A 24,324-nucleotide genomic window follows, 5' to 3' on the forward strand; every position below is an offset into this window, starting at 1 on the left:
GTTATGTAGTTCGTACAGCTAGAAGGTGGTTTTGGCAAATTCCACACAGTGAAGAGAACGTTACCAGCGCTTGTACCTTTACCAATGCATCTATGGCCATAGAACAGTCTCACATTAGTTTCATACAACTCATTACCTGAACACTTTGATGAAGTATGAAATGCTTTTTCGTTTTTGTACTTCTGTCATTTAATAATTAATTTAGACACAACACCTATTCTAGCTCCTACATCGTCATAAAGTTTAACTTCACCAGCACCACCACAAAGACAGCAAGAGTCAGTTTTAGAAAGAACTTGAGCAAGAATTTGCAGATCAGTAATGACGTTGCCCATAGTATCATTAATTTTACCACGTCTCCCGTTTTTAGATTTACTTTCCTTTTCGATGCACTAGGGGCTGTGGTCACTTCAGAAACATTATCTTCGTTTCCTTCACTGCCAGCACACGTGTTTTCAAGTACTTTAGAAGAAAATGCAGGTCTCACATAACTGTTACCGGCAAATTTGCGTTTCTTGAAGTTACTTTTACGCTTAGTCATTTTATTTACATATAAAAAGCAACAGAAGTTAGCTTACTACAAAAATAGCCGATAATCACAATACCTTCAACGAAAATAGTATCAGAAACAAAGGGCTGATTTGTTTATTTGTAATGCCAACTTGTGAGACGTAGCAGTAGGCACAAAACAACGCAATTCACAGCCTTCTAGATTGTGTAGTTCCCAAGATATGACTGCTCAAATGTAGCAGTATATGCGTAGCCGCGAAATTTGACAGTCACACGTCAACATTCAAAATATGATTTGAAGGTCTCACAATCGTCTGATTTTGATGTATTATATACCACAATGTTCATGAAATTCCAAAGTACATTATGGAGTAGAAAACAGAAAATGTCAAATTTCAACGAATTTCTCGTACAATGTACTCTTAATGAACTTAGCGGATATCCACTTTCACTTTAGATATGCTGAAGATGAACATCAAACGACAGGCATTGCACACAACCAGCAAATGCATCTGCACATATTTCACCTACCAACACAGATAAAAGGATGAACCAACCTGAAAAAACTGAAATTTATTCTAACAGATGTGCATCCCCAAATGACATTCTAAATGACCAAACAGAGTTACCAACCAAAATTTTTCTAAAAGACTTACATAATTTACGTATACAACGAAACACCAAGCACAGACGTCAAGAAAATATAATACTAGTAATAAATAAACGACCATGTATTCGTGTTTTCATATCTAACGTGAACAAATGCAGTGCATATACTAGCCTGCATCTCCTAAGTTAGTTGTTCTGCTTTTAATCATTCTAAATGTCACTCAATTATGTAATATTCATGAACTGTATGAAAAATGTGTTTTTGACTTTTTTGTTGTTGTTGTGGATGTGGTCTTCAGTTCGGAGACTGGTTTTTTGTAGCTCTCCATGCTACTCTATTCTGTGCCAGCACTATCATCTCCGAATAACTATTATAACATACTTCTTTCCGAATCCGCTTACTGCCATGCATACCTTGGCCTCCCACTGAGATTCTTACCCTCCACGATTCCTTCAAGTACTAAAATTGTTATCCCTTGATCTCTCAGATTGTGTCCAAACAACCGACCTTTCTTTTGGCCAAGTTGTGCCACAAACTTCTTCAGTACTTCCTCATTAGTTACGTGATGGATACATCTAATATTCAACATTCTTCTTTAGCGACACATTAAGAAAGCTTACAATCTCTTTTTATCTAAACTGTTTATTTTCCACGTTTCACTTCATAAATGCCTACACTCCAGACAAATACCTTCAGAAAAGACTTGTTCACTCTTATATCGATGTTAAATGTTAACAGATTTCTCTTCTTCAGAAACGCTTTTCTTGCCGTAGCCAGTCTGCGTTTTATATCCTCTCTTCTTCGGCCTTCATGAGTTATTTTGCTGCCCAAATTACAAAACTCAGCTACTATTTTAAGTGTCTCGTTTCCTAATCTGATCCCCCTAGCGTCATCTGATTTAATTCGACTACGTTACATTATCGTCGTTTTGCTTTTGCCGATGTTCATCTTATATCCTCCTTTCATGACGCTGTCCATTCAGTTCAACTGCTCTTCCAAGCCATTTGCTGTCTCTAACGGAATTGAAAGGTCATCGGCAAACCTCAACGTTTTTATTTCTTCTCTATGGACTTAAATTCCTATTCCAAATGTTTCTTTGGTTTTCTCTACTGCTGGCTCAGTGTACAAAATGGATAACATCGGGGATAGGTTACAACTATGTCTCACTCTCTTCTCAACCACAACTTCCCTTTCATGCCCCTTGGCTCTTATAACTGCCGTCTGGTTTCTGTACAAGTTGTAAATAGCCTTCCATATCCTGTATTTTAGCCCTGCTACCTTCAGAATTTCAAAGGGGCTACTACAGCCAACGTTGTCAAAAGCTTTCTCTAAGTCTACAAGTCCTATATATGTAAGTTTGCCTTTCCTTAACTTATCTTCAAAGATAAGTCATAGGGGCAGTATTGCCTCGCGTGTTCCTACATTTCTCCGGAATCCAAACTGACCTTTCCCGAGGTCGGCTTCAACCAGTTTTTCGGTTCTTCTCTGTTAGTGGTTTCGGGGGAAATAGATGATATTAATTCTTTTATATATAATGTACTGCAATATTTTTGAAATACTCAGTACAATTTAGTTAATCAGTCACTACTGCACTATATATTGCTTGCTAAGTAATTTTAATCTTCAGTCATTGAGAAGCTTAAATTAATAGTATATAATGTTGACATACAACTGACTTCAACAGCGCTCTGAGAACCTGAAAGCAAACTGTAAATGGACTGCAGACATAATTTTCAGATGTAAACAAACATGTCAGTCAGAAACATGGAGGATTTTGAGCTGTTTTTGTGCAGCACACAAAGAAAAAGTGTTGTGCCACCCTTATAGATGTGGAAAATAGCTGCCACAACTAGCAACATAGAAAGTAAGTGTATCTAATAGGCAATATCTTGGAAACTCGCGAAGTGTAGATGATAAACAAAAGTATTATTTTGCACAGGGCAGCTGCAGCATCCAGACAGCAGCGATATCTTAACCTATCCTCTAGTTGTAGATTAAAATATGTATTAATTCAATTGAAGATGGGCGGAAGTCCGAAACTCTTGTTGTTGGTATAGTATAAAAAAAATGCATAAAAATGTGACAAGTTGCTCTATTCCTTAAAGCAGTATAATCCACAGCCACGGAGCTCAACAACCAATAAAACAGCTAAATTAACAGTCTAATTTTTAGACGTTGACCATGATACCGTGCAGTTTTGTTTGAAATGTAAACTAATGGATTTTAATGTGGTTTACACTGGCACAATGACAAAGACCAGTATAAGAGTTGTATTTCGTCATTTTACTTACGAAATTCAAATCTCTGTGGCTCCCGTTATCACTGCTTCCAGAGTTAATTTTTATTAGAGATACACACCATCAGATAGCGCTTCCTCCACAGTAATGTGAGAAAGATAACATAAGTGATCATGGTTTTGCACTGTAAAGGAGTTACCTTGAAAGTTCCCAAGGGAACGAAGTTATCTAATAGCAGAAAAAGCATGAAGTGAAAAACAGAAACGGCCTACACAGGACAGTGGCTTCCCTCAAGAAATTTGCAGCGGCTGTATGCGCAGAGACAGCAGACGTGTGTCGAGTCGGAGCTAGATGCCTGCCTGCAGGAGGCAGCCGGGTCGTGACAGCATCAAAGTAAGAATTGGAGCTACGCACATAATAAGCTATATACTGAGCGAAACTCGGCACATACCTGGGGAAACTAGAAAGACTAATTAATAAAATAGGTTTTCTTTGGTTAAATAATGTCTAAAAACTAGATAGAAATCCCATTGTTGATGCACTAAGCGTTTTGTGAAACTTTCTCGTAAATCGATGCTATAGAAGTTTTTTTTTGGTTTCTCACATGTGCCTTAAAAGTTTGAACAATAAATATTTTTTAGATAAACTTAGAGTTTCATCTCACACCTTACGTCGTTCTCCCCATCCTGTGCTTGCATTGAACCAAAAGGTACATTAAAGTAAAGTTCCCATGAGTAAAGCTAATAATTTCATTTATCAGAGTAAAATAATCTGTATGCCATTGCACAGTTGGCAAATTATTCAGATCAGGACAGAATTTTTATTAAGTAACACACAGGTCCAAAATGAGTAAAGTTATCTAGAATGACAATTTTATGCCGTTGCACTACGGCTGAGTTGAATATATGTTTTATTATCGGCTAAACGGGAAGCAGTGCACGAGCTAAGTCCGCAGGCGCAGTCAGATGCAGGTTGGTGACTTTCATTTATTTTTACCACTAAGCTTTCATGCAGTCAGATGTGTATTTTGAGTATTAATTTTCCAACAATATTTTCATGCAGTTCAGTTAAATACGCAGTCAGATGCAAGTTTTATTAAAGACTAAAGCAGTCACATGCAGTTCAGTCAAGTTTAAATAGAGAAGTTTTATTAACAACACTTTCAATATGTTGTTTGTGTGTGTGTGTGTTTTGGGTCGGTGGTGGGGTTGACGGGGGGCAGGGGGGGGGGGGTGAAGGGAGCGGGAGAGAAAGTGTCCAAGGTCCGGCAATAAATAAACGGGGATAGTTTCTTAGAAACGGAATTTCATGTTGTACTGCCGGGTGCAGGGGCAGAGAGAGAAGATGGAGTTTCCAGTCGAATTGCTCGCACTTCCTGTGCGCAGAGAGATAATAAAAACCTGCTACTCTCAACTGTCGCGATGTATGGGGCACTTTGCGCGATTTAAGGGACCATATAGAGGGGGTGGATTTGGGGATGTCCGTCCGGAGGGGGCGAGGGGCAGAAACAAGCCGACCAAACGCCGAGACGATGACACTTGGCATTCTCTCCCGCGGAGACGCAGGACTGGCGTTTAATACACTGTGCTGCGGAAGCGATGAAGTGGCAACAGCTCCGTAGCTACTCACGCAGTTGGCGTGATTTCTGATACATGGTACAGTGAATACTCTGCGCTGTTAGGCGCGATTCCAAATTCGTCGACACCCTCTCGCGGACTCTACTGTACCTTGTGTCTGGAACAACATTGCGTACGTCACTCCAGTTTATGTAAAACAAGACACGTACATCTTTAACTTTGCGTTGGGACAGCAGTCAACTTTGTTCTGGAATTAAATTTCAGTAGTTCTAATCCCACGGTTCCGACCAAGGTTTTCGGGAGGCTCCCCTGCCCTACTCCCTACTTGCTGCTGAGATATTTGGCCGGAAAGAACAAACTTCTGCGACGTCCATTTACTCTCATGAGTTAGCTATGAAAGACGTAATATAAATAAGTTAATTACAAAGAACTTCTAATATAAACTGCAGAATGGCAGATACGTGCAATTATAAAATTGATAAACTTAACAACTAAATCAAAAAGAAACAATGCACACCTACTAAATCAGATTCACAAGAAGGAAAAAACACATTCGCCTGCATACCGTTTATAGGTAAAATTTCATACCAAATTGCCAACCTCTTCCGGAAAACTGGTATTGAAATTTCTTTCAGCACTAACAACAAGCTACAACAGCACATCATCCACAATAGTAAGACAAACAACCAATGCCACCACAAATCAGGTATTTACAAACTTTTATGTGACAATTGCCCACAGTTCTACATAGGCCAAACTGGGAGGAGTTTCACTATAAGATACCGTGAGCATATGGATGCCTTCCGGCTAAATAATTTTGATAGCCTTTGCAATGCACCTAAAACACCATGGTCACTCAGCCACAGCCATTACAGAAAACCTACAAATACTACACACTGTGAACAAAGGAAAGGAAATGAATCTGCTTTAAGAGCTAGAAATTTATATCCACAGCTCTAACACACCAGACCTTGTTCTGAATGAACAACTGGAACTTGCAAACAAATCCTATCCTCACATATTTCATGAAATATTCAAAAACAGAAAATAATTATCCTCTGATATAATAACAAAGTAATATTCTATGGAAAATCGATGTAGCGGTCATACAACAGTCCAAGGGTCATTATCATAATCTGTAATGGTCATAATCTGCAATAGTCATATTGTAAACACAAGCTGTAACTGTCATTCTATAATGTGTAATAGCTTTCAAAAATGTCATATGTGTGACATTATTGTACCTCCTAGATCTAAGTTCTCTGATAACAGTGTGGCTCAAAACAGTTCTAGCTGTCATTTTTTAATTTGTAATAGCTTTGAGTAATTTCATATATATAACAACATTGTACTTCCTAGATCTAAGTTTTCCGTCAAAAATGTGAATCAAAAAATTTTCATAATGTGTGTCAAGAAACGTCACAGTCTATATATGCAACACCTTTGCATTTCCTGTGGCTAAGTTCTTTGACCAGAACCTACAAGCTTCTGTGTGAGCAACATCTTTACATCTAAGTTCTTTGACCACAGCCCACATGTTTGTATGTAAACATAGTGTATTTCACGAGTTCACATCATAATAGTGTAATATGGAGCTATACTTGGTAAAATTGATATATGGACGTGAAAATGACCATAAGTGTGTAACCAAGTGGCAAAACTATCACCACAGCATAACTGTGATAATGGTGCTTCATCTTTTTGTAAGTACAGATATATTTTCGTCATATGCTGCCTTACCACTTACAATTGTCCCACTTGTATCTGTGTAGTCACTAGCAATTAATTTTTTGTATTTATACAGTGATCTCCAACAGTACAAACACGTACTTGAATGTATAAACACCTGAAGATGGGCGCAAACCCGAAACCGGTCGTGTGGCGAATAAACAGTCTTTTATTGTGACTGGTAGCGGATATTTTTCTACAGCCCCATAAAGGAACAGTCACTGAGTTCGACAGCATCCACTATGGATAAAATTCATTTAATTATAAACCAATATGCCCAGCGTCCGTCAGTAGCTGCATCTTAGTGGATAACGCAAGTGTTGACATCATGTCGACGCTGGACGAAAACAACCATGTCTCACAGCACGCTTTCAGAAAATCCAGTCACGTGATTCACAGCTCTTTCATACCTACTTTCTCTATTTCCGAAAGGCGTTCGGCACGGTACCAGATCGTCAACTACTAATAAAGCTACAATAATACGGAGTACCTTCCTAGTCTGGCTGAAATACATCGCCAGACAAAAAAGAGTGGAGAATCCAGAAGGGGAGGAGGAAATGAAATGAAATATCAAAGGTTGAGACGGTATGTGATGTTATTTCAGTGATTAAAAATATCGAGCCAAATTTACCACGTACCTGGTAGTACGATCCCACTTGGCACTATGACGTAGCACCCCCTCTGGCCTTAATGCGTGCACTGCTTCTGTTGGGAGGACTCTCATACAGCCGTCGTATCCTTCCCTGACTTCCACTGGGCACAGCTGTCGTGACTGGTGCTCCATATCTTGGATACTGGCTGTGGGACGGAGTTGACGTCCGAGGAGCTGCTCGCACAGGTGTCCTAGTGTGGATAAATCGAGGATCTCGGTGGTCACAGGGATACCTCGGCATCACGCAGACAGTTTCTAGAGACACGTGAAATACGTGGACGAGCATTGTGCTTTGAAAACTGGTTCCACGATTATCTCGCATAATAACTAACACGTGAGGACACACGGTAATCCCGACGTAGCGTTGTTCCGTCAGATTTCCCTCAATGACTACTGTGCTGAATGTTCATAAAAAAAAAATGTTCAAATGTATGTGAAATCTTATGGGACTTAACTACTAAGGTCATCAGTCCCTAAGCTTACACACTACTTAACCTAAATTATCCTAAGAACAAACACACACGCACCCATGTCCGAGGGAGGACTCGAACCTCTGCCGGGACTAGCCGCACAGTCCATGACTGCAGCGCCTTAGACCGCTCGGCTAATCCCGCGCGGCCGGATGTTCATCGTTTGAATTCGCGCACCCGTCCACCCGACGGCGAACTTGGGTGGCGCTGGCCTGTAAGTCGCCTCTACGTTCTCAGCGGATGCTGGGGGCAAGCTAATAGCGGCAGTTGTAATTGGGAATTACTTATCGTAACATCTCCTGTTTGTAAGCAGCCGGTGTGGTGAACGATTATACGGCAGCGCAGCATGGAGTGTTAAATGCATTTCTTTTGGGAACACAGCGTTGACCGGCGGTAGTCAGAGCGGGCTCCACATAGTTCTTTGAACTGTCCGTGAGAAGGAATTGTTCTATTATGCCTGTGGTATCGATAGTGCAAGAGTGGACATTACGAGTTCAAAGAAGTTTTTTTTTAATGCTCCTGTTGACTAGTGATTTATACTGTTTTTCGGTCGGAGTTCTTACCGTCGTTGTAGTAGTCGGTATGAACTGTCGGCGCACGCCTTCTAAGGTGGTACTGCGTGATGCATATAGATGCATTTAGTGCACTGTGATTCGTTACTGAAGCCTTCAATTTCACCATGTTTCCGAGAGTCTACTTTTGATGTAGGCTCGGGATCGGTCTCACTTTATAACCGCAGCCAAAGTTGTGCACTGTGTAAACTGCTGGACAGGCGGCATTGCAGAACGTACAGTGCTGAGTGCTACGGGTTTTGTGCAGCATCGACCGGCGCGGAACAAAAATGGTTCAAATGGCTCTGAGCACTATGGGACTTAACATCTATGGTCATCAGTCCCCTAGAACTTAGAACTACTTAAACCTAACTAACATAAGGACAGCACACAACAACCAGTCACCACGAGGTAGAGAAAATCCTTGACCACGCCGGGAATCGAACTCGGGATCCCGGGCGCGGGAAGCGAGAACGCTACAGCACGACCACGGGCTGCGGTCGCGCAACAAAGGTAGCGTTGTTTCAGTCTGATGCAAGGTGGTATTGCGAAGTGTGGCGCCTTCAGCTGTTCCATCGTTTTCGTGACACTTTTCTCTATTTACCTCACTGCGGTAAGGGCCGGCAGTGGTACTTTACACCCTTATGTGACAATAAGCTACTCTCATCATCCCAATGTGTCTCGTCTGTGCAAAGGGCTATCCACTTTCGCCAAATTATTGAAGCGTCTGCTTCTGGCCCCACGTGGGCAATGCAGTGAAAATCTTCTTATGTAATCATAACATTGGTTAAGATGTTATATGCCGTAAGGGTTACAGGGATCAAACATTAAGGGTGATAGTGGCGTCCCACGTGATTCTAAGTAAAAGCGAGGCGTTAAGGCACAGTATAACAATGTGGCGTTTCACAGCTGATCAGTATGTAATCAGATTCTTTAAAAAAAATAGTATCAGAGGGTCACATCTTTATACTTAGAAGTGGTGCATCATGGTAATTTAAGTTCCTGTCTTCACTTTTTTGGTTTAAGGCTATTTAAATCAGAAGGAAGGCTGTTAAGAAAGAATTTTTAGGCGTAACTTTATCTTAAGTTGCGCACAGCAATCAAATACCACCGCCCGATTTGTTTGGGGTGTGATGTTTGGGGAGTAACGAGTTAAAGCGCAGTGCTGCATGATAAACCGTTGCAGTGGGTATGAGTAATTGTGCTGTACGAGTGTGGTTGGTTGTGTTTCATGTGCAAGGAGTGCGAATGTCTGTTGTATTTGTTTTAAGTGCATTAGCAATGGTTCCTGTCTACGGGACAGAAGTAATGAAACTCAGATTTTATTTGTTATTAGTTTAAATTAATTAATGTTTTCCGATTAAAAATTTTATTAATGATTTATATACTTTAAGACAGTAATTTTAATCAGTCTGTAAGGACGGATGTTTTAAATAATTTTTATCGGAGGTATTGAGAGATTACGAAATATGAAATTGCTTTTGTTATCTGAATTCAGTTTTAACTATCTGCAGTAGTTCTATAGTGTCCGCCTCCGGTAGCTGAGTGGTCAGCGCTACAGAATGTCAATCATTAGGGCCCAGGTTCAAAAAAATTGTTCAAATGGCTCTGAGCACTATGGGACTTAACATCTATGGTCATCAGTCCCCTAGAACTTAGAACTACTTAAACCTAACTAACCTAAGGACATCACACAACACCCAGCCATCACGAGGCAGAGAAAATCCCTGACCCCGCCGGGAATCGAACCCGGGAACCCGGGCGTGGGAAGCGAGAACGCTACCGCACGACCACGAGATGCGGGCCGCCCAGGTTCGATTCCCGGCTGAGTCGGAGATTTTTTCCTCTCAGGAACTGGGTGTTGTGTTGTCCTAATCATCATCATCATTTCATCCCCATCGACACGCAGGTCACCGAAGTGGCGTCAAATCGAAAGACTTGTACCCGGCGAACGGTCTACCCGACGAGAGGCCCTAGTCACACGACTATTTTTTTTTTTTTTTTTTTTTTACTTTTATAATCTGCCTGTATCGCTGTAGGATTAACTACTGTTCATTGGGACTAAAGGCTCTAGGAACACTGTAAGTGGGTCGCTGCCTTATACGTGTCGCAGTTGCAGGTTTAGATTCGTGCTTATGACTGGAGAAACCGTGGTGCGCAGCGTGTCCCCCTAAGCTGATGATGATCTTGCAACCGCGAAGCCAGCAGCCCCATAGCCAACCCAGAGCACTACTGTAGCTACATCTAAGGGACGTTTCTGTTAATAAATCGTACTCTGCTCGGTCTCGTCAGTTAATTGCCCCAGCCCTCCATTACGAACGACAAGCCGAGACCTCAAGTCATACGCGCTAGCCCTTCATTCCGTGACACATGTAGTAACACACTGGAAGAATAGGATCTGTGTGATCTGAGGTTTTCCCAGCGTACGGGAATGTTGAAAATTTCTCGGGTATTCAGGCGGGTAGCGTCGTCCGAAAGGCGCGATATTTCGGCAAGATGACTTGTTGGTGTCTGACACCAAGATCGCCTGAAGATGGCAAGAAGTCGTCGTCATGCCGAAATATCGCGCCTTTCGGACGACGCTACCCGGCTGAATACCCGAGAAATTTTCAAGAATAGGATCTCTCCCCACGTCGCTACCACACGCCCCGACTATGGTCCTCCAGTGTGGTACAGAACCACGATACGCAGCCTAATGCACTGCGACGCCATTCACCATTATTCCGTACTTCCCGGTCGCAACAGCACTCCAAACGCGTTACAGGTGAGTTTCCTTGGAGATTAGCCATCATCACCCACGTCACATTCTCTACGCCACACGTCACGAGAGAAACAACTGCTGCACTGATACAAGGCTAGTGTGAACATTATCTTTTCTTTCTTTTTTCTTTTTAATTATTTTACAGACTAAAGTGGTGCTGAATAGCTGCATAACGATGAAAATGTTGCGTGTCGAAGTGAGTGCTTTATTTTCAAGTAGTGTTTATCTGTTTCCGTGTATTTACGTAAAAGTAGAACGTGCTACGTGGAACGGAAAATATGAAAATATGTATAAATACTGCCCGCATCTCGTGGTCGTGCGGTAGCGTTCTCGCTTCCCACGCCCGGGTTCCCGGGTTCGATTCCCGGCGGGGTCGGGGATTTTCTCTGCCTCGTGATGGCTGGGTGTTGTGTGCTGTCCTTAGGTTAGTTAGGTTTAAGTAGTTCTAAGTTCTAGGGGACTTATGACCACAGCAGTTGAGTCCCATAGTGCTCAGAGCCATTTGAACCATTTTGTATAAATACTACGCCTCCTCATTTGCTGAGTACGTAGTAGATAGTTTAGAATGCACGTAGAATTGTATAATTTGCAAATGTTGTCTGTCTTTTTATCCCTTTAACAAACTATGATTTGTTTCTACGTAATTTTTGGAACGTCTTACTGAGCCATATGCCACATGCAGTCTTTTTATCGTTTTCAAATGGGAACAAAACGTAAAATTTGTTACTTTGACATGATCTTAGGTCGTCCTTGTTACTTTGTAGCTTGGAAACTGTGACTGTTTATGATATAAAAGACAAATTCAAACAATTGTAGGAACAACATTTCAGGAGGCTACACACGCACAGTGATTGATAGCCATTAAAATAATCTACCGTCCGGCGCAGTCCCACCACTTTAAAATGACGGAGATCTTTTTTATTCTTTGGTTGCATATCAAGAACATGGTATAGATCACACGAATTGCAACCAGGGTCGAGTAGATTGTTCGAATCAGTGATGCTTTGATGACGCTAAATGGAAACATGTCCTTCTCAACAAAGTGCTGCGGTTATGATTGCCGTAAAACTATAATGCGTGCAATGAGGCGCAGAGGAATCAGTTTACAGAGGTGCTGGAATTCTTCTCGAGTATGCTTTGAACTTGTAAGTTAAAATCTTGCAATAAGACAAGCAAAGGAGGCATCCTGCAAGGGATTCTGTGAGGAAGTGGTAGGCACGGCTGCACAAGCCAGACTTCACAACATTCTCACTAGGCTACCAACTAATCCAGGAGGTACGTTGAGGAAGGATGGGGAATATACAAAGACAGCACATGAGGCGCTGGACTTGCTCCTCAAAACTCACTTTCCTTAGTATGCTCTGCCGGATAACGCGGACCAGTATGTGACCCCAGAGAGATAACGGTTCTCAGACACTCGGAGAGGACTGGGAATCGGCCAAGGAGTGTTGTGAACTTCAACAAAATCCAGTGGGCGATGGGAACATTCCAGCCGTTCAAGTCACCTGGCCCAGATGGAATTTTTCCAGCTCTCCTGCAACGGGCAGGAGGAAAGCTTATAAGAATCCTATGCAGGCTATTTAGGGTTAGCTTAGCAGTAGGAATCATTCCCAGTGTTTGGAGGGCAGTGAAGGTTGTCTTCATTCCATGCCAGGCAGAACTGATCATACCAAGGCCAAGGATATGAGACCAATCAGTCTGTCTTCCTTCATTCTCAAAACATTGGAAAAACTGGTTAATGTATACGTTGGGGAGAGGAGGCTAGGTAGGGTCCCTGTACACCTGAACCAACACGCATACCAACCAAGTAAATCATGTGAAACAGCTCTCCAGCAACTCGTCGGGAAGGTGGAAAAAGCACTTCACTTCCAAGAAATAGCCCTCTGCATCTTCCTGGATATCGAGGGGGCCTTCAGTTACACGACCTTCGATTCCATGGTAAGGGCAGCAGAGGCGCACGACCTGGGAACCAATATGTGTAGGTGGACCAGGACCATGCTTAGTCGAAGGAAGGTAGAGACTACCATGATGAATGGAAAGGTAGTAATTAAGACCACTAGAAGCTGCCCACAAGGAGGAGTTTTGTCTCCTCTATTGTGGAATCAAGTGGTGAACGAACTCATTGAGGAACTAAATCCAGACAATGCATCTGCCAAGGGTACGCAGATGACCTTGTCATAGTAATATTTGGCAAGTTCACTGACACAGTCAGGAATATGGCACAAGGAGGGTTGGACATTGTGCAAAAATGGTACATTAAACAGGATCTGAGAGTTAATCCTAAGAAGACTGTTGTGGTGCCATTTACGAAGAGACATATACAGCATGCAAGCTGGAATCTAAAGCTCTTCGATGAAACTCTACCTGTGAAGGGGACAGTGAAATATCTAGGGGTAATCTTGGATGAGAAGCTAACTTGGAACCCTCTTATTAAGAGTATCTGCTCCAAGGCAAAAAGCACTTTAGTGAGTACTAGGAGGGCTTGTGGGAAATACTGCGGCCTAAGCCCCAGGGGTATGCACTGGATATACACCACAGTGGTTAGACCTAGGATTTCCTTTGGGGCCATAGTGTGGTGGAAGAAGGTAGAACAGCGGGTTGCTGCCAAAGAGCTTGCTAAGTTGCAGAGATTGGCCTGCGTAGCCATAACGGGCGAAATTAGCAGCACACCAACCGCTGGAATGGAAGCCATGCTGGATATGCCTCCACTTCACCTTTGGGTTAAGATGGAGGCAGCAGCTGGGGCATACAGACTTAAAACTGGCCAAAACTGGGTCTCATTCGGATATACAGAATCAAACACTAACACAGTGAGTGAGGTAAATACAGGTATGGCTGGGGAAATGCCCGCCGACTGTATAGTAACTCCCAACTGCTTCGACAAGCCTTACAACATAATAATTGGAAGTAGAGAGCAGTGGGAGAAAACAGTTCGACACCGTATGGGGGACATCTTTTGGTTCACCGATCGGTCGAAAACAGATCAAGACATTGGGGCAGGGTTTTACGGGGTTCAGCCAAGACTGGAGAGCAGCATCTCTCTAGGGAAACTGGTCTCTGTATTCCAAGCGTAAATTACTGCATTCAGGGCATGTGTGGAGGTGAATATGCGTAGGTGCTACAATGACCGTAGCATCTACATCTATTCAGACCGCCAGGCAGCCCTATTATTGGCAGCTTCTGCAACAAGATCTAAGATTGTTGCAGATCTCCACGGGGCTCTGGTGGAGCTAGGGGGAAGCAAAAGGGTGTAGCTAGCGTGGGTCCCTGGCCACTCAGGGACCTGTGGCGACGAACAAGCCGATAGATTGGCTAGGACGGGGGCAACAGCTCTTTTTATTGGACCTGAACCTGTCTTGACGATCACCAAGGCTATGATCAATTAAGAACTACGGAACTTGCTTAGGAAACAGCACGTAGTATATTGGACCAAGTTCCATAAACAAAAACATGGTAAGGTAATGATAGCCAAGCCATGTTTTAAAAGTAGCTCTGTAATCCTGGGGTTGAACAGGAAAGAGATCAAACTCATGACTGGACTGATGACCGGCCATGGGAACAAAAAACACCTACAAACAATGGGTATAATGGAAGAGGGCCCTAAATGTAGGGCCGGCCGGAGTGGCCGATCAATTCTAGGCGCTACAGTCTGGAACCGCGGGACTGCTACGGTCGCAGGTTCGAATCCTGCCTCGGTCCTTAGGTTAGTTAGGTTTAAGTAGTTCTAAGTTCTAGGGGACTGATGACCTCAGATGTTAAGTCCCATAGTCAGAGTTATTTGAATCTAAATGTAGGATCTGTGATGAGGGTGAAGAAACTACATCACTCCTAATCTTTGGATGCATGGCATTGGAGAGTAAAAGATACATAATCTTCTGGACAACCAGCCCTGAAGAAATTGTGTCTGACAAAAAACTGGTAGAGGGACTCCTTGCACTATTTAAGGCCACTGGTTGGCTTTACTAGATATACAGGGAGCGATACCGCACAATAAACCTGGTTTCGGTGCGGCCAGTGGTGGGTTAGACCGAAGCTGTTTTAGCTCTCCTGTTAAAACCAATCAATCAATCAATGCTTTGAATGAAATGTAATCTATTCACAGGTTTCGCTTCATTATTGACCGAATTCAAAATTTTAAAATGCTGTTATAATCTATTCATTGAAAGTCATAATTTTATGGCAAAGGTTCAATACATATGTTAACTTTTTTATTGTCTATATGGCGCACATTATAAAACCAAAAAATGGGATGACCGGTTACAGTTGACAAAGAAACCATCTTCAGACCTAACGACAAGCAAAAAAGAAAAAATTAGCTAACTTACATTTTACTAACAGAATCGTGAACTTTTAACATTTTTGAAAGCGAGGGAATAAATAAGGCTGTCGCTCGCCATACGGCCGACGGCCAGGGGTGATGGTCTGCAGTTGCCATTTCGTTTCATAGCAAGACCGCTTTGCTTTTCTTAAAACACAGCAGTACGCCGACGACACTCTACGGCCCGTTTTGTTGCTCTTCGTGGGATTCCATCCTGGTCTTACTTTTTAGCAAGATAATGGCCACCTGCACACGTCTAGAGTTTCTACCGCCTGTCTTCGTGCTTGCCAAACCCTACCTTGGTTAGTGAGGTCGCCGGATGTTTCCCCAATTGAGGACGTTTGGAACATGATGCACAGGGCCCTCCAACCAGCTCGGGATTTTGTCGATCTAACCCACCGATTCGCCTAAATTTGGTACGATGCCTCTCAGAAGTTGACCCGAGAACTGTGTGTCAATGCCAAGCCGAATAATTTTCATCAGGGCCAGAGGTGGACCAAAGCGTTGTTTACATGCTCCATTTGTGCAGCTCTTTCTGTTGAAGAGATGAATCATCCAATTTTTTCTGAAAGTGTAATTATTCGTTTTTCTGTACATGTACTTCATATCTACTGATTTCCGTTACATTCGAATACTTCCTTCGTGATGCGTACTTTTTGTTTACAATCGTATTGACCAACTAGGATCACACTAACAACTTCAGTTCCTCTTCTTCCTTTGTTGTTGTTTCCTATTTTTCCAGTATTCCCTCATTTTCTCCCCATGAGGTCTCTTCCTTTCTTCTGTCCATGTTATTCCCGATTTTTTATTTCTTCTGCTTTGAAAGCCTTCTAAATTTAGTATTTTGTTTTTAAAACGGTTTCTTTCTGCTATTCCTGATTCTTTGATGTTGTTTCTTTCAAGATCTTTTCTTACTTCTTTGTTTTATATACAGGGTGTTACGAAAAGGTACGGCCAAACTTTCAGGAAACATTCCTCACGCACAAATAAAAAAAGATGTTATGTGGACATATGTCCGGAAACGCTTAATTTCCATGTTAGAGATTATTTTAATTTCGTCAACCTACGCTCAATGGAGTACGTATCATGTTTTCATACGGGATACTCTACCTGTGATGCTAGAACATGTGCCTTTACAAGTACGACACAACAAGTGATTCATGCACGATGGAGCACCGAGCGAGGTGGCGCAGTGGTTACACACTGGACTCGCATTCGGAAGGACGACGGTTCAATCCCGCGTCCGGCCATCCTGATTTAGGTTTTCCGTGATTTCCCTAAATCGCTCCAGGCAAATGCCGGGATGGTTCCTCTGAAAGGGCACGGCCGACTTCCTTCCCCATCCTTCCCTAATCCGATGAGACCGATGACCACGCTGTCTGGTCTCCTTCCCCAAACCAACCAACAAACCAACCACGATGGAGCTCCTTCACATTTCAGTCCAAGTGTTCGTACGCTTCTCAACAACAGATTCGGTGACCGATGGATTGGTAGATTGGTAGAGGCGGACCAATTCCATGGCCTCCACGCTCTCCTGACCTCAACCCTCTTGACTTTCATTTATGGGGGGCATTTGAAAGCTCTTGTCTACGCAACGCCGGTATCAAATGTAGAGACTCTTCGTGCTCGTATTGTGGACGGCTGTGATACAATACGCCATTCTCCAGGGCTGCATCAGCGCATCAGGGATTCCGTGCGACGGAGGGTGGATGCTTGTATCCTCGCTAACGGAGGACATTTTGAACATTTCCTGTAACAAATTGTTTGAAGTTACGCTGGTACGTTCTGTTGCTGCGTGTTTCCATTCCATGATTAATGTGATTTGAAGAGAAGTAATAAAATGAGCTCTAACATGGAAAGTAAGCGTTTCCGGACACATGTCCACATAAGATATTTTCTTTTTTTGTGTGTGAGGAATGTTTCCTGAAAGTTTGGCCGTACCTTTTTGTAACACCCTGTCATCATCATGATCATCAGCCAATTCAATCATTAGATGATGTGGCCTCTTCGAGTCGTGGATTCAGGTAGGCTTTCAGAAGTCTTCTCCAAGTGGGACGGTCTTGGGCAGTTCTCTGCCAGGTGTTACCAGCGATCTTCTTGATGTCTTTGTCCCATCTGTCTGGTGGTCTTCCTCTAGGCCTCCAGTGCTCTCTCGGACTCCACCCCAGTACTAGCTTCGTCCATCTGTTGTCTTATCTTCTTGCGACGTGGCCAGCCCACTGCCATTTCAAGGAGCCTACTCTCTCTAAGACGTCATTAACCTTCGTCACAGACCGGATGTCATCTGCCCTTTTCCTGTCCTTTTTTGTATAGCCCAGCATTCATCTCTCCATGGCTCTCTGTGCTGTCCTGTTTCCCTTTTGTAAATGAGTTCAGTGTCCATGTCTCGCAGCCATACGTCGTCACAGGAAGAATGCATTGATCAAATACTGCTTTCTTCAGATTTGCTGGCATTTTTGATCTGAATACTTTTGAATTCTTCCCAAATGCTTGCCAGCCAAGCTTGATGCGTCGATAGATTTCTGGCCTAATGTCTCCCTTCATATTTATAATCTGACCAAGGTAGACATATTCACTGACCTCCTAGTAGACTGTCCTTGACTTTCACATCTCCAGCTGGGACCCATTTGTTAGATATTACTTTTGTTTTGGAAAGGTTCATGTTCAAGCCAACCAGCTGACATTCCGATGCAAGATCTTTAACTAAGTTTTGGAGCTCTGCGAAGTCTTTGGCCAGTAAGGCAATATCATCAGCAAATCTCAAGTTGGTAAGCCTTCTTCCATTAATTCTAATTCCCTTACCTTCCCAGCTCAGCTTTGACATAGCCATTTCCAGTACAGCAGAGAACAGTTTTGGGGAGATGGGAACGCCTTGCTTGACACCCCTCATGATGCGGTGATGATGAGCTCAGCGTTGACATCCTCAAACTGGCAGGAGAGGTAACAATAAATCACTTGGCAAAAGTATTTACTTCCTGCCTGCACTACGCTTCAATCCCATTATCGTGGAACAAGGCTAAGATTATTTTGATGCACAAGAAAGGAAGTATTCACAATATTAAACACTACTGTCCTATCAGCTTGCTCTCAATTTTGTACAAAATTTTCACAAAGATCTTGTTAAATCGAATTAGTTCCACCCTAGACTCAGCCCAACCTATAGAACAAGCAGGATTCCGAAGCAATTTTAGCACTATTGACCACATTCTGACCGTTAGTGAGGTGATAAGCAGAGCGAATGAATACCAACTGCCTCTCTGCATTGCCTTTGCTGACTCTGAAAAGGCATTTGACTCCGTTAGCCATGTATCTGTCCTCCAAGCTTTGAGTGAGCAAGGAGTGGGAGCAGCATACATTGAACTTCAGCTTATGTTAACATCGGCGAATCAACTAAAGAATTCCGCATCATGAGCGGTGTCAAGCAAGGCGATCACCCCAAAACTGTAACACCCTATATATATATATATATATATATATATATATATATATATATATATATATATCTGTGTGTGTGTGTGTGTGTGTGTGTGTGTGTGTGTGTGTGTGTGTTTATATGGACCAGTTCTATTTTGGCTAGCCTGTATGTAGGCTGAATATCAGAGCGACCTGCGTCGTTATTAGATGCGTTATGTGAATGGAACATAACTGACAAACTGAGTGTCAGATTTTGGGAGATACAAAGTTACGTGCTTCTATACAAGGAACTTTATCTGTGTGTGACTTGCGACCGCTTAAAGTTTGTAGTGAGATTGTGAGATATCGTGTAGTCGTCTACTGCATAGTCCAGGCAGTACTGAGGCCGACTCGCCTCGCTGTGATCTGTGTTGCTGAACACGACCCTTGTTCAGAGGATGGGACTACTCCTGTACGCGGTTGTAGTAGCGGCGGCGGCGGCTACAGACGGGGTGAAGTCGGGCGCCACCATCCGTCAATCCCGGGACAGCGGCTGGACGGGTCCAGCTGATAGCATCTGGAGAAGACGAGCGGCCGGCGGTAAATCTGGGGAGGCGCGGCGTCACGCAGGCGCGGCTACTGTGCGTGTACGCAGCGGCGGCGCCGCGTGAGCCAGCCCGCCTGCCTGCGTGACGCGCGGGACCCGCGCTTACACGCACGTGCGGGAATGCGTGCGTGGGCGCATGTCTAAGCAGCCGGGCCGCCCTCCTCTCGCGGGAGACCCAAAGCCCGGCCGACCTCCACTGGACTGTCCGTCTGAGCTTCTCGACTCAAAGCACACACGCGGTCGGTCGTGCAGTTCGGTTCAGTACTTTAAATACACCAAACAAAAAATATTCACGACTAGGAGACATCAAGCAGACATCTAGCCTTTTGGGGCCAACACGACGAGTAAGAGAGGCCACAAGTTCCTTCAAAAAATGGTTCAAATGGCTCTGAGCACTATGGGACTCAACATCTGAGGTCATCAGTCCCCTAGAACTTAAAACTACTTAAACCTAACTAACCTAAGGACACCACGTAAATCCATGCCCGAGGCAGGATTCGAACCTGCGACTGTAGCGGTCACGGGGTTCCAGACTGAAGCGCCTTTAACCGTACGGCCACAACTGCCGGCAACCTAAGGACATCACACACATCCATGCCCGAGGCAGGTTTCGAACCTGCGACCGTAGCAGTCACGCGGTTCCGGACTGAAGTGCCTAGAACCGCACGGCCACCGCAGCCGACCAAGTTCCTTCAGGCATGTCCCATAGCCTCAAGCTACGCATTAATGGAAACATCCTATAGAGCTACCAAAGCACCGAGCGAGGTGGCGCAGTGGCTTAGCACACTGGCCTCGCATTCGGGAGGACGACGGTTCAATCCCGCGTCCGGCCATCCTGATTTAGGTTTTCCGCGATTTCCCTAAATCGCTGCAGGCAAATGTCGGGATGGTTCCTTGAAAGGGCACGGCCGACTTCCTTCCCCATCCGCCACTAATCCGATGAGACCGATGACCTCGCTGTCTGGTCTCCTCCCCCAAAAACCAACCTACCAGCTACCAAATTCCGATGACGTTGAGTGTTGCGTTCCAACCACTCGAACACTTTTTTAACACTTACGAAGTGTGGCAATAAAGTAATGAGACTGATGTGGAAAAAAATGTTGCTTACCGTTTTAATCAAGTTTTGTGTTGTCTCCTTCAAAGCAGTTCCCTTCTGATTGCACACACTTTTTCCAGCGTTTCTACCACTGATGGTAACATTTCTGGAACAAATCTTCTGTAATATCCTCCAAAACCCTCGTTACAGCTTTTTTAACATTTTGTTTGAAAATGGTATCCCTTGACCGTCGTTTTGACTCTTGGAAATAGAAAAAAGTCTCACGGAGCGATATCTGGTGAATAAGGTGACTGTGGTAGTACTGAAATTTGTTTTGAGGTTAAAAATTGCTGTACTGACAGAGTAGTATGGGATGGCGCATTATCGTGATGAATAATCCAATTATCAGCAATGTTGGCACGAAGAACTCTCTTACGCCGCTCGGGATTAGCCGAACGGTCGGGGGCGCTGCAGTCATGGGCTGTGCGGCAGATCCCGGCGGAGGTTCGAGTCCTCCCTCGGGCATGGGTGTGTGTGTTTGTCCATAGGATAATTTAGGTTAAGTAGTGTGTAAGCTTTGGGACTGATGACCTTAGCAGTTAAGTCTCATAAGATTTCACACACATTTAAGCATTTAACTCTTTTACGAAGTCTTTCTAAAATTTCTTTGTAGTAATATTGGTTAACTGTTTGTCCAGGAGGCACCCACTCTTTATGAACAATTCCCTTGGAATCAAAGAACCACACAAGCATGCAATTCACTTTTGACTTTGACATGCGAGCTTTTTTTGGTCTGGGTGATCCGTTTGAGCACAATTGCGAACTCTGGTGTTTTGTCTCGAGATCGTACCGAAAAAACCAACTTGCATAACCAGTGATAACACGGCTCAACAATTCTGGACTGATTTCCGTTTGCTCTAACAGATCGGCTGCCACATTTTTTCGTGTTTCTCGTTGTTGTGGTGTGAGATTTTTGGGGACCATTTTCGCACGAATCTTTCTCATACCGAGATCTTCAGATATCATTAGACGAACCGTTTCTCGATTGATGTTCAGTTCCTCTGCAATCATTTTCAAGGATAATTTTCGATCAGATCGTACGAGTTCACGCACCCTGGCCAAGTTGACATCCGTCCATGATGGTCCTCCACTGCAATCTTCAACATTCGTTCTGCCTTCACTAAACATTTTATGCCAACGAAAAACTTGAGCTCTTAACATAACCTCCTCTCCAAAAGCCTTCTGAAGCTTACCGTAAGTTGTCGTCGCGTTTTCATGAAGTTAACGCAAAAAGAAATACCGTTGCACAATATTATATGGTTCCATTTCCGTGACGAGAGACACAAACATGTGTTAACTTATTACAGCACGACTCACGACTGAACAGTTGCATCGATGTGCCACTTGGACTAGAAGTAGCTTATAGACCAAAGTCAAAGATATTGTGCCTACGCAAGCCTGTAGGGTTGCCACATCTTGCAAAGAAAATCAGTCTCATTACTTTATTGTTGCACCTCGTAAAGGTCGCGTGATTTAGTTGCCCAACAGTAGCGTGGATGAGTGTTCGTCGATCAACAAAAATACATCATCTGAACAAAAGTGTCCAGACAACTATTAGTGGACGTTAATATGTGATGTGTCCTCCATTCACTTATCTGATGGCGTCAGCTCTGCTTGGGACAATTACAGTGAGGTGCAGCCCATTTTTCCTCAAGAACCGAAACCAGAGAAGCTAGCTGGGCGTTGCTATCTGTGGCGAGGTCCCAAAGATGTTCCATTTGGTTCAGGGCCGGCCGAAGTGCCCGTGCGGTTAAAAGGCGCTGCAGTCTGGAACCGCAGGACCGCTACGGTCGCAGGTTCGCATCCTGCCTCGGGCGTGGATGTTTGTGATGTCCTTAGGTTAGTTAGGTTTAACTAGTTCTAAGTTCTAGGGGACTAATGACCTCAGCAGTTGAGTCCCATAGTGCTCAGAGCCATTTTTTTTTGGTTCAGGTGTGGTTATTGGTAGACCTTTCCATATCGGGTATGTTACCGTCCACGAAGTGCTGCCTCACATATGTTACTTTATGGCAGGGTGCATTGTCATACTAATACAACCATCCTATTGGACAAGTGTGTAAAATCTAACAGTTTTCTTAAGCGCTGTAAATGGATCACACCTTAAGCACGAAAAATAACCCTGTAGCTTAACGCTACCTCCTCTGTACTTCGGGTCCGTAGCTCGTAGCGTAGTGGCTACCGTTCCTACCTCTGGATCACGGGTCCCGGGTTGTATTCCCTGCCAGGTTGAGGATTTTCTCTGCTCGGGGTGTTTGTGTTGTCCTCATCATTCCATCATTCATTAAAGAGGCTAGACCGGACAGTGTACAGATTGGGAATGTATACGGGCGCTGATGACTGCTCAGTTGAGCGCCCCCACAAATCATTCATCATCATCATCATCATGTCTACTTCTCTGTTTACTCTACACAGGATGACAAGCAACACTAGGAGGCAAAGGTCCCGAGCTCGAGTCTCGGTCCGGCACACAGTTTTAATCTGCCAGGAAGTTTTACTATCTAGGAATTCACCAAACGGGAACCATTCCATTGGACAGTCACAGGGTACACCTTGATTAATCACTCCAAATCGCTCTTTTATTCGTCTACTGTACAGTGCCGTCGCTGTTAACGCCGTCTTAGCGTAGCTTAGCACTGATTACAGGAATGTGTAGCTTATGATCTCGACCATTGTGTAACTGCTCGACAACTGTGCACTATTCTTCTTCACTGCTTTCCCTGCCCTCGCACGTTCATTGTGATAGCCGCACTGCTAGTAGCACTTAGTAAACGAAATGAGTGAAAGGAATCACTCGTGAGCTACAGACACCCTTTGCAGTTTTCTATGGTCCCTTCCTGGCAGTACCTGAGGTCTACTGGTTGTTCGTTCACGTTTTCAGTTCACAGTCACGTCACCAGTTGTCGAGCAGAGCAGCTTTACAGAGACTGTAATGTCTCTGATGGCATTATTATTCGTGAGTGACTAGTCCACGTTCTGTCAGTGAGCTATCCTGATCGACCCATTCTGCTTTCATCATTTCTGTACAGCCAAAACAGTATTTCCCGCCTCTTGTTGTACTAGTAGCTCCGTCTTTCGTGCCACCTAGTGGTCATTTCCGCATTATATAGAGGTCTCTGGTACTTTTGAACAGGTAGGGCACAAGTTGCACAAGTTGCACACTCCGCCAAAGGCGTCACTCGATGTGTGGAGGGGAATGCGGTCAGCTCCCGGTCGCTGTCGGGTGTCTTGGCCTTCGAGGTGCTGATACAAGCTGCCTCGTCAGTTGGGCTAACGAGGCGCGGGGGTCCCCGTTCCAGGCGGCCTACCAAGGAAAAAATCTCTGGTAATACCGGGAATCGAACGCGGGTTCCCCGCGAGACAGTGAGCCGCGTTCAACACTCCGCTACGGGGGCGAACACTTTCGAACAGGTAGTGTACATTTTGTCTCCCGCTGACTTCTGAGTGGGGGCTGCGTGGCTCACAGCGAGCGCGGACGTCGGCGGCTCCTGTTGCGACCCGGTTAGACAACAGTTGGCAGCTGGCGGGCGCGTCGCAACATTTGGAATGTCAGAAATGCCACCAGCATCGGCAACGGCGGGGACCGGCAAATGTCAGCGCGGGGGAATGTCAGAGCGGCCGGGCCGTGTCGGCGGGCGTGCAGTGCAGTGGCCTGGCTGTACACGCCGGCGTATCTGTACACCGTCGCAGCAGGCTGCAGAAATCGTGCAGACTCGTCACAGAAGTCATTTCACGAGTTCTCAGCACAGTGCGTTGAGAACGAAGCGCTTTTTGACGGTGATTAGCGGTCCCTCAGATGTGAATGGCATATATATAC

The sequence above is a fragment of the Schistocerca americana genome, chromosome 10, assembly GCF_021461395.2.
Source record: "Schistocerca americana isolate TAMUIC-IGC-003095 chromosome 10, iqSchAmer2.1, whole genome shotgun sequence".
NCBI classification, from domain to species: Eukaryota; Metazoa; Arthropoda; class Insecta; order Orthoptera; family Acrididae; genus Schistocerca; species Schistocerca americana.